This window comes from Corapipo altera, unplaced genomic scaffold (genome assembly GCF_003945725.1).
Source record: "Corapipo altera isolate COAL_440 unplaced genomic scaffold, ASM394572v1 58, whole genome shotgun sequence".
Classification (NCBI taxonomy): domain Eukaryota; kingdom Metazoa; phylum Chordata; class Aves; order Passeriformes; family Pipridae; genus Corapipo; species Corapipo altera.
In genome coordinates this window covers 10490610-10502455 of record NW_020884898.1, presented here as the reverse complement: position 1 = coordinate 10502455, position 11846 = coordinate 10490610, and the positions used below count along the sequence as shown (strand labels likewise).

The 11846-nt window shown below is 39.1% G+C and overlaps 1 protein-coding gene and 1 long non-coding RNA gene across 5 annotated transcripts in view; one reads left to right on the top strand and one right to left on the bottom strand.

Annotated features, from left to right (window-relative positions):
- The window catches only part of LOC113949721, a 4316-nt gene extending 465 nt beyond the window's left edge, over positions 1 to 3851 (top strand). The window contains exons 2-3 of the long non-coding RNA XR_003528532.1: positions 2540 to 2625; positions 3094 to 3851. This is a non-coding gene — a long non-coding RNA (uncharacterized LOC113949721). The remainder of the gene's footprint in view (positions 1 to 2539; positions 2626 to 3093) is intronic.
- ROBO2 (roundabout guidance receptor 2) overlaps positions 1 to 11846 on the bottom strand; it is a 1057727-nt gene that overhangs the window by 450065 nt on the left and 595816 nt on the right. The window lies entirely within an intron of this gene.

Here is an 11846-nt window from a genome sequence, read left to right as displayed (position 1 = left end):
CACACCTCCCCACCGTGTCACAGCAGCCCCGTGAGGGGACACACGCCCCCACTGTGTCACACACGGCCCCGCGGGGGGACACACAGCCCCGTGAAGGGGACACACAGCCCCCACGCTGTCACAGCCCCCCGGTGTCACCCCGGTGAGGGGACACGCGCCCCCACGGTGTCACAGCAGCCCCGTGAGGGGACACGCAGCCCTCACGGTGTCACAGCAGCCCCGTGAGGGGACACGCAGCCCCGTGAGGGGACACGCAGCCCCCACGGTGTCACAGCAGCCCCGTGAGGGGACACGCAGCCCCCACGGTGTCCCCGCAGCCCCGCCGTGCCCGGGTCGCGGCAGCGCCGCTCGGTGAAGCCCGAGCGCCCCCTACTGTCGGGCGGGGGCGGCGCTGCCTTTTGTGCGGCGGCTTTGAGGGCTCTGAGCCTTCCTTTATTCTTTTTCCTTTTATTTTTTCCTTTTCCCCTTTATTTTGCATATACTAGAGATTTATTCTTTTAATAAGTCCTCCGCGCAAAAGATCCCAACAGTAATTCTGCAAAATGTACACGGCTCCCCCCACACACACACACATAAGAAATGGTGCGCAAGTTAATTCTTGTGTGCAGTCAGTGACAACTATTTTACCGTCGCCAAGCGTGACACTGTCAGGGGTTTTTTTTAAGCGTCTGAGAGAATTATTAGTATTCCATACAAAGCCAAGATGAAAACTCCAAAGCCTCTTTATGCAAATCAGGGAACGATGTCCCCTTATACTCACAATCTACCCTGCAGATAAATACCATAGAATAATAGAATGGCCTGGGTTGGAAGGGACCTGAAAGATCATCTAATTCCAAACCCCCTGCCATAAGCAGGAACACCTTCCGCTAGACCAGCTTGCTCAGAGCTCCATCTAACCTGGCCTTGAACGATTCCAGGGATGGAGCAGCCACAGCTTCCCTCAGCCACCTGTTCCAGTGGCTCACCACCCTCACAGTAAAGAATTTTTTCCTAATATCTAAGCTAAATCTACTTTCTTTCAAGTTAAAGCCATTCCCCTTGTCCTGTCACTACATGCCCTTGTCAAAAGTCTCTCTCCATGTTTCTTGTAGGCTCCCTTCAGGTACTGGAAGGCCACATTTAGTGGACAAAGTCTTCTCTTTTCTAAGCTAATCAATCCCAATTCTCTCAGCCTTTCTTCATAGCAGAGATAGTTCATCCATCTAATCAACTTACTGACCTCCTCTGGACTCCAACAGCTCCATGTCCCTCCTGTGCTGGGAACCCCAGAGCTGGAGGCAGCACTGCAGGGGGGGTCTCACCAGAGCAGAGGGAGAGAATCCCCTCCCTCCCCTGCTGGTCATATATTACTACACCTGAAGACTACCTGATGAGGAAGGCTACAATTAAAGCTAATTAGGGTCAGCTGATCAAAAGGGTAATCTTTGTCAGTTTACTTGTGAATTGGCAAAACAAGAAGACCATAAGTATCTGATGACAGTCTGTGTAACATACGTGAAATATTAAAGAAAAGTTTTCTTTGTAGTGGACATTTCAAATACAGAGTGTTAGTGAAAATGCTTGTTTATAGCTAAGTTTTAAATGGGAAACAGCTACACACTGTACAGTCATTTTTCTGCTTCTCAAATAAATTTAAGATAAATTTAATAGTTGCTGGTGTAGACCATAACACTTTGTAGATACATGGAGCCTTCAAAACCCTTAGGTACAGAGATACCTGTAGAAGAGTATAGTGACTCATATAAACATTCTCAGGGAAATCAATGGATTATCCATTATAACTGCTACTGTTTTATTCATTCACTTCTGCAGAATACCACTTTTAAACTATTAAACAGTTCGCAAAACTTCAAAAAGTTTCAGCCAATTTTAATCAAGCATTTTCACTAATAGATTTTGCTCATATGTATTTCACTGATTTAGAGGGTTTTTTTGAGAAGAGTTAACTGTTGCTCAAAATAAAATAAAAGGTCATCCAAAGACATCTGGGGCATTACAGAAGAGGTTCACATGCGTTGTGTCTTACAAGCACAGGACATGTCACAGACCAGAGCCGCTGGCCTGTGAGCAGTGTTCTCAGGGCAGTGTTTGCTTCCATTATAAGATGAGATCCAGATACTGGAATAAAAAAACATATGCTTGTCTCTCTGGTCTTTCAATACCCTCCAATGAACACGGCCAACAGGACAGGTGTTCTCTGCTTGAATAGCAAAGTCTGTACAGAGGAACTGAATGTGCCAGCTTTTTGTTTGGCTATGAGCAATATGCCACCTGATTAAATACTTGTGTGAGCAGGATGAGGAAAGGATATGTCAGTGTTGGTGCACATAAAGATTCAGTTCAAAGAGTATTGTAGAGGTGAAACTGTAGAACAGGGAAATGGCACAGTAAGATTGCCCTGATTCACACTAAGGTCAGTCATCAAATGAGGCAGGACTAATTTGGAAAAACAAGGGTGAGATCAGGTGTGTGCCAGTGGTAGAAGTAAAGGTTTCATTGCTTTCCCAGTCTGATATTTCATGTCTATGTTTCCTAGACTTATACATCTGCATTAAAACACATATTTAGTACATGAAAGATCAGATCCAGTGTTTAAAGAATGAAGCATCACTCTCTCTTCAGGTGAGCTCTGCCATTCACAGGGTTTTTCTTCTAAACCAACATTACCATGTCTGGTGTTATATATGTATATAACATACCCTCTTTCCTGGTTGCCATAAAAACCTCTTGTTATCTTCTCAAAGAAGAAAGGTTATGTTGAGGTGGATCATATAGAATTTCTTATGGATACCAGAAGTACTCACCCAGGGAATTGCTGAAAGTGAATAGAGATCTTCAATATCAGAAATATATATGTGGTGGGATGACCAGGTAATTTAAATGTAGGCAACTAAGTTAAATTAGGAGACTGGTCTTTCTAGGCTCTGGAACAGAGCAAAAGGTGGATCCAGAGGATAATTCAGAGCATGTAATGTTGGGCAACCTCAGAAACACAGAAAAAAAAAGAAAAAAAAAAGGAAAAAAATGACAGTGAGCATGGACCTTCCCAGAGAACAGACTTTTGTCTTCCTCTGTGCTTTTCTGTTCCAGGTCGCTGGGTTCTGATGTCCTCTGACCATTGAATACATGATGAGAGAAGAGAATTTATAGATTTTAATCCTTATAAATGCTGAAGTATGATTATTATTCCTGCTGCAATCAATAGGATCTTCCACAGGAAGATTGTACATGAGAGGTAAATCAGGAACTGAGTCCAGGAAAAGACATGTTGCTAAAACAGCGTAAGTGCTGTGGCTGGATCTGTCTCACAAAGCCCCCTGAAAAGTAGCTTTTCTGCTGTCCCTGGCTACATCAATTCTGACTAATCTACTTTCCTAGAACCACTCTTGTGGATTAAAAAAAAGAAAAAAAAAAAGGGTGATAGAAGCACGTGCTTGTCTCTCTGTCTCACAGGTGTCTCTTCCTTGCAGCACAGAGGGTCACCTTCTGCTTCAACATTAAAAATTCCTCAGTTGTGGCATCTGACTTCAGGGTGTTCCTCTGGAAATACCAATCAAGCAACACTAAGAACCCTATTTTGAAATACCCTTAGTTTGCTAGACTGTGTTATTATGTCTGCACAATTTTTAATTACTAGTACAGCTAGAGTGCTTACTGCAATTATAAGAATGATCTATACTCTTGGTAAGATAAATATTTGGTAAATTAAGTTACTGCAAGTTTTTTGCTATACATCATATGCTCAGTTTAGGGTTTACATCCACAGCTCATTAAATCAGTGAGAACTGGTAAGAGTAACATGGTACAGTTTCTTGACAATCTTTAAAACAGCCTCACCTGAAATAAATTCTACTTGATTATTTTGTTTTTAAAGGAGATCCAAAGCAGGTAATAAGGAGAAATATTTGCATTATAGATATAATATTACTGTGTAAAAATTTTGTACGTCCTACTTTCCCTTTGTTCTATGAATGTGCATTTAAAAAAAAAAAATACAGTGTCTTTTCCACTTTGCAGTTTGGTCAAAAATTCAAGAAAGCAGAAAGACAATTTATAATTTAAAAAAAAAATTGAAAATGGATTATACATAAAACCAGGGTCAATTTTTTTCCTTTCTGGGGCAGAATGGGGAGTAGAAAGGAAGATTCTAGTTGTGGCTTTCACCAAAAATGGGTAAGTTTACTGCTAGGCAAAACATAGGTCTGTATATTCCTGTGGAGTAAAAGATGGCATCACACCATCCTTTCAGATACCTGGACGTGCCATTACAGAGGGCAACAGTGTCTTTGCACTACAGGGGTAAGAACAGCACATATTAGAAATACATCTGAGACAAACTGCTGGAACTCAAAACCCACAGTGTGAAGAGTAGAGCACCCATCACAGTCACAAACACTACAGGTGTTTCAAAGCTGCTGGATTTTGTGCAGACTTGCAAAGAGCAGGTGGAACCAGACTCTTTTCAGAGTGCCCAGGGATGGGACAAGAGGCAATGGACACCAGCTGCAACGTGGGAGGATTCTGGTTATAGGTCAGGAAACAGCATTTTCAAACGGGTGCCTGAGGGGGCTGTGGAATCACTGTCCCTGGAGATATTCAAAACTCAGTTGGACAGTGCCCTAGACATTGAAGGTGGACCTCCTTGGAGTTAGATGAGAGAATCTCCAGAGATCTCCTCTGACCCACATTTTTCTAAGGTTCTATAATTCTATGACTGGCAATACTGACAAAGTTCTGGTCACATAAATGTACTTTATTTGACACCAAACACCAAGGTTTCTTAGTAGAAATTTATATACTAGGGTGTTCAGTAGCACTCACTTCTATTATAAATTACATAAAACTCCACACATGAGCTATAAATAAAAAGATTGCTTGATTTTCCTCAGATTTAAGCCATTCCTGCTGCAACACTAGGAGCCTTTGTTGAGAGTCTCCTATGCAGACTGAGCAGCGAACATTACATGACCAGAAGAGTGTTCCTTGCTCTCTTGTGATGGGAAATGCTTTTTTTCCAGCTGCAGTATCTAAAATTAATAGCCTTTCTACCAACTGCAGTACGCTGCTCATCAAGCTATGACTGTCTCCACACTGTAGATTGTAGCATGAGTTCATAATTTGCAGCAGGACACACTGCATCCCTTCCAGTCCTTCCACTGACTGTGTCTAGCTAGCCTTGTCCACGCCAGGAATTTCCTCTCATACACTAATATTTTCACAGTGATATGTCTTAACCTCTCTCATTTGTAAGGGTTGTGGTTGTACCTGTCTGCTGCATCAGGAACTTCTATTCCCTCTCTTATATCCAGAACTCCATGTAAGTTATGCAATTCTTTGTCTAATGAAGGAAAAGTCAATTACTTAGTAAGATGAAGGCACCAATTATGGGATAAAGTGCTATTCTATGCAGATAAGGACATCAAAGACACATTCTATCAAATACAAATAAAATAAAATTCCAAGAGTAATTTAGTTCATACTTTTGATAATGTGGTCCTCTATCTGGACATTCATTTTACTTAAAAACTAACAAAAACACATCCTGTCCTAACTCGCACTCAAAAAATAAAACCATTCCTTAAGTGACAAGCTAAACTTAATTTTCTAAAGACAGTTTAGGTTTCCAGATGGCATAAGGTAGTCATTGTATCATTCAATAAAAAAATCAGCATTTAAAATGAATAACCAGAATATGATAAAACCTCACCCTGCCTACATGAGAGATGCAAAAGTGGAATTCTCCTTAGAAAAATGTATTTCATCGTAGTGGAATCAGATCAATTCCTGTGAAATTATGTGTAGCTACAGCACCCTGACTTCCAAGGATCAGAAAATCAAGCTATACAGTAACACATTTATAGCTGTACACAACGATACAGAAAAAAGTCTTAAGCTGAGCTCCAAATTCCTACATAATTATATTATAAATAATATGTTATGCTCTCTTATTAAATGGCATATGTCACACTTTCCATAACGAGTGCATATTGACAGCCAACTACATTAGTCAACAATATTTACACTTTAATTACAGCTTTTAAAATGGAAATATGTGATTATATATATGTGCGTAAGTTAACGGTTGGACTTGATATCGTAGAGATCTTTTCCAACCTTAACAATTCTGTGATTTTATGATATGTTATGATATGTTAACACGGCCAAAATTCATAAAAGTTGATCCCTATGTAAATGTCCATTATTTAGATACCCATTTGTAGGTGGGCAAATATTCTTTACAACAGGTAGTGTTTAATTTAATAATGCAGGAAACAAGATTTATTATGTCATTAGCAAGTCACTTTGCTTGATAATTCTAACAGACACATCCAGGATTGTGTTACAATCTTAAATGGCTTTTGAATTTAGCTTAGGGTTTAGCTTTTTCTTTTATGGTGACTGTTTTGTAGAAGAAGACAGACTTCCTGAGCTCTCTTTGTTATCTCCAAAGTGTCGTGGGCACAGATGGGTTACGCTGAGCATGGTCTCTGCTGTACTGCAGTCCTCAACTGTAACCATTTATTAGTCAAACCAAGGACCTGTAGTGGTACCAGAGAGCTTCTGATTTATAAAAGTGTCAGCTCCCAGGAATCTGGCCCCTCAGGATGGTGGCAACCCTAACAGCATTAGAGGCTCGTGCCTGTTTCTACCAGGGGCTTGTAATGTTCCCATCAGGCTGTGATTCTTCTTTGCAATCTGGTGCTGTCAACACTGCTCTCATCAGTTATACATATCAGTGGATTATTAACAATATTTGTCAGACTTCTATATTAGTTTTGTCCCAGAACAGCGTTGCCTCACTTCGGCAATAGAATTACATTTTGCATTGTCTCAAGAAATGCTCTTAAATTAGAATTGATGTTTCAGTCGTATGATTTTTCACTGCTGATGTAATTTGGTTTTCTATCTAAATTTTTATATGAGTATATGACTTATTTTTTAGAAGTGTGATCCCATTAAAGGCAGCTGAAGCATGGAGAGTTCCCACAGCAGAACTTGGGCTAATACCTCTCCCATGCATGGTAGACTAAAAGAGTGCTCAAGACTTGCATAAATTTCAAAAGTAAATGGAAAAGAGACGTAAAAGAAGAAAAAACTGAAGCCTCAGAACAAGGCTTCTCCTTAAAAAGTATGCATTGAATCAAACCCACCAATATGTACAAATGTAAACACCAAATATCTTGTATAATCACTAGAGGAACTATCCTATTTTGTATATTTTGCTGTTAAAGCTATTATAGGACTTAACTGCTTAAATTGTATATAAAATCACCAAACTTTTACCAGGAATATATGTGGGAATGTTTTCCTCTATGCTGCGTGTCCTGTTATACTGGGAGCAGCTGTGGCAGTACACAGTCCCTTTAAAACCAATAAAACTGTACATGCAAAGGGGCCAGCCCAGAACACAGAAACAGAAGCCAATGATTCATTTTAACGTCTGTCTCTGAACTGAAACACAAAATAGCAATTACCCCAAAGCTGCTCACTGCCACAGCTAGGCAGACTCTTTCACATTGAAAGCACGCTGACCAAATAACAGAAAATAGCTTTTTTTTCTTTTTTTCTTTTCATTGTACAGCTTGGAGGACTGTGGCTGATGGTGGAATTTAGCATGTTTCAATCTCAGACACCAGTTCAAATCTTGCCCATGATGATGGTGACCGAAAGTTATTACTTGATTCCCAGCTTAAATTTTTTTTGTCAGCCTTCTGTAGACGAGAGAAACACGTTGTAAGCTTATCTTACCCAGACAATCAGCAATAGCACGGCCTTCTAGGGCAACCTGGAGAAGAATGGGGTATTTTGCACTGCCATGGCCCAGGAGGTGCTTATCTTGAGAATGAAGAAAGAATTGGGTTTCAACAGCAGCTACCACGGTGAGTGTGTATCTATGGACTTTTGTAATATAAATAGTAATTAAATCCCACTGCCCTATTACCTGCCCGTAGGTTATCTAAAGGAAATGTGTCTTCCGTGATTCTGGAAAAAAAGTTACGTAAAAAATTCACTTTTCATGATTTCCCAAGGGAAAACCAAAACCAGTATATACTAGCTCTTTAATCTGTAAGTGGTGTGTCTATTAAAATGTCAAATTTAAAGTATATGAATCAATAAGTGAAGTAAAGCCACAAAATTATTTTTAAGTAAAAAAGGGTAAATATCCCTATATATGAAATTCAAAATACTGTAGTAATGACTATAGATGTGTAGGTGGCACAAAATAATGAAGATGTGTGCAGGATTTGTTATTTTGTTGATATTTAAAAAGAAACAGCAGTCCAATATGAAGAAGGAAAGAGATATTCTCATCTAAATTTGCACAGAATTTAATTGAGAAATTTGCAGAAGTGCTTACAGGGCTTGAATTCTCATATAACAAAAAAAACCCTGGAAGTCTTTTCCTGTACCCTTTGGAAGAAATAGCACAGGTGATTAAAAAAATTGAAATAATGCAGCAGGCCACCCGGGAAATTTTTCCTTGGGCAGTTATAGGAAACTTTCCAAGTGATCTGTATTTCAAAGAAAACTGGCTTAAATTCTGATGTTCTACTGTTGACCACCATTGTCCTCCAATGCTTTTGTGGGGATAGGGTAATCTTCATTATTTAATCAAAGAAGTAGTGACATAGAAATCTCAGTACCAATTTTTTTTCCTCGTTTTTTTGCCTCCAGAAATCCATTTTCACTCTTCATCAGGAACTATAGTGATAGGACAGAGGGGGATGGCTTCAAACTGAAAGAAAGTAGGTTTAGATTAGATCATAGGAAGAAATTCTTCCCTGTGAGGGTGGTAAGACACTGGCACATGTTGCCCAAAGAAGCTGTGGCTGCCCCATCCCTGGAAGTGTTCAAGGTTGGGTTGGATGGGGCTCTGACCAACCTGGTCTAGTGGGAGGTGTCCCTACCCATGGCAGGAGGTTGGAACTGGATGATCTTTCAGGTGTCTTCCAACCCAAACCATTCTGTGATTCTATGATTCCATTTAATTTTCCTGTCACGTAACATGGAGGTTGGTCAGTGATTCAACATATGCTCAGGTAGAAGGAATTTGAATCTGTTTAATTTTCAAATGGAGATAAATCTACATTGCTCAAATGAAATGTTCAACATCTTCTGAGTCAAGAAGGAGATTGCATTTTAGCCATCAACAATTTTCAGTGTCTACCCTTAAACCACTTAAAATGAAAATACCAAGGATTATGTTTCTAAAATCTTGTGGATACCTGAACGTATCAGGATCAAAAAAGTGTAAGCATACAAGCTTACAGTTGCTTAAGCCATGTCTTTGACAAGGCATATGTAGAAATAGTGATTTAGCCTTCTCTAACACCAACACAACAAAGCAAAGGGAGCAGTGTCTCTGGAGCTGGTGTCTGTTACGTGCAGAGATGTCTCTTCTACAAGAAATGAGATCATAGATGCAAGTGTGGCACAGGAAGGTTGGGACATCTGAACTGCTAAATCCCGGATTTGTAAAGCAGTGACTTAATCCAAAGACTGCTAAGTCAAATCACAGTTGTGGATCAAATAATTAAGGGAAGTATTCCTTTAAAGTGTCAAGATGAGCAAAAAAGTGGAATGAAGGCTGAGTGTCAGCCAGTAAATGTGAAGAGCCTCTGGAATCTTATAAGGACGTCTTGAAACATCTTAAAACACACTGGAAGTTTTGGATTTGAATTTTTTAAGTCTCTAGAAATCAAAGCTATATTAATTAATAACCACATTTCATACTGCAAATAGCAGATGATAGATGATTCCTTTATATAGGAAAAGTACCCCTTGTTACATTTTCCAAACTCTTGCTTACCATTTAACATTTTAGATCTACATCATATTTAAGATGCTTAAATCAAACTGCTTAATATTCTAGACTGACAGGCTCATTAAGCTGAACAGTAAGATTGCTGTCATATGCACTTCAGGCACTTACAGTAGAAAATTTTCTATTTTTAAATCCAAATGTTTAAAGAGAAATCTTTATAGTTAAAACTGTAGCTGCATTTCTTTTCTTTGAGAGGCATTACTGTATGTTTGGCATCTCAGCTCTGATGATATTCTGGTGGTCTTTTACATTCTGAACTATTTCAGCAAAAGAGTAGAGTAACAAAAGCGACAGCTTTGGTGTAGCAGTTGCCCACTCAATTCGTAATCTCTAGTAATTTCTGCCTGTCAATATTAAAAATCAACTACTGTAGCTGTAGTCATTTGGATTGGTACCATTGCACACTAACTCCCATTTGGTCTATATTATTTTACTACATCAAAAAAAAAACCCTATCAAATTTTATTCAATGTTAAGAGCAAAACAATTTTGCAGAAAAATGGTTTTTCATGGCCAGGTTTATCAAAATTATTCAGAGGTGCTTCACAGTGCTGTGTGGAAGGTTCATTAGTGTTGCAAGTGAGGATGAATTAAGTTTCTAGCAATTAGTTTCTTTTGAAGGTTCTTAACAGGTACCTATCTAAACATCTTGATTTTGGCAGTGTACAAAACTTTCCCTCATGCAGTTTTTGATCTGGAGATCGAGAAAATCAACTAAAGACTGTTTAAAGGAAGTTTGGAGTGCTAACTACTCTTTAGACTAAATAAAACATGCAAGTACAACTCTTTGAGTAGTGAGATACCTGACATTAGCAGGAATTAACACAGGATTTCTTGAGCAGCATGGCTGGGCTGGCTCAGAAGTTATCTTGTGTGTGCTGAAGTCATAACTGATGGAGAAAGCCAAGACAAAGGCCAGGAGACAGTGTAATGGATAAGAACTGCCATGAAAATCAGCAGGAAGGCATTTCCAGGGGAAAGGTAGGAACACAAAGTTAGGTTAGCAGACATCTGAGAAAAGAAAATGCTCCTAATGCTATTTTTGTTGCTTCCACAGAAAAGGAATCTCATATAGTCTTTGAAGAAGTCAGGAAGGGTTGAACCTGCTTCAGTGCCACCTTCTAAAGAAAAAAGTCACACAATGTAAATAGCAAAATTCAACTATTGGCCACATGTTTTGTATTTGCAGTAAGGAAAGAAAAGAATAAGGATTTTGGCAAATATTTTATCAGAGTGTCAGATCTGTACACTAAATTCTACTCCTAGGTTACAACAGCAGCTGACAAAACCACTTTGCTTCTTCTGTTGTCTCCTCAGGAAATATGACTGCAAAGCCTGTTCAAAGAATCTATTTGTAGATCACTACCTTGACCATTTTTTCCCTAATTATATATAAGTCAAAATTGTGATATGAATAGTAGTCAAATCTCATTGACACAACAACAAGCTGTTGTCCCTACAACTGACCTGTTTTTTCTGTCTCCTTCTCCCTTTCTTTGTCGAGGTCCAGCTGAGGGGCAGAGTTCAGCTGAATGACTGCACTGCTTTGGAGGTTGGCCAGATGGTTTAGCTACCAAGGGACTCCAAGATAAAACATCTGACTAATTTTCTATTCTTGTATAGACTTGTTTCTTTGCATATTGAATAAAAAAAAGAGTTATGATGCTATTTTTATTTATGCAATCACGAACAATGATATATTTGCATTCCTGTGTATGATACAGGACTTTGGAGATAATGTTACCATTTCTCTTCTGATCAAGTTTCAGAACTGAGACTCACAACCATACATGATTCATTTGGGTTCATCCAAATATTTTTTTTTTTCAATAAAAACAGTCTAGAATTCCTGTAATTGGTGATTTGGATTTGTTTTTATAAGAGGCAGAGACTAAAAAAAAAATATTCTGTCAAAAAAATCCATTGCCAATCTCAGTAATACTGTTCTGTCTACTTATTTTGGCTCTTTTTACTCAGTGTAAGGTTGCATACTGAAGGCATTTCCTCTGAAAGTTAA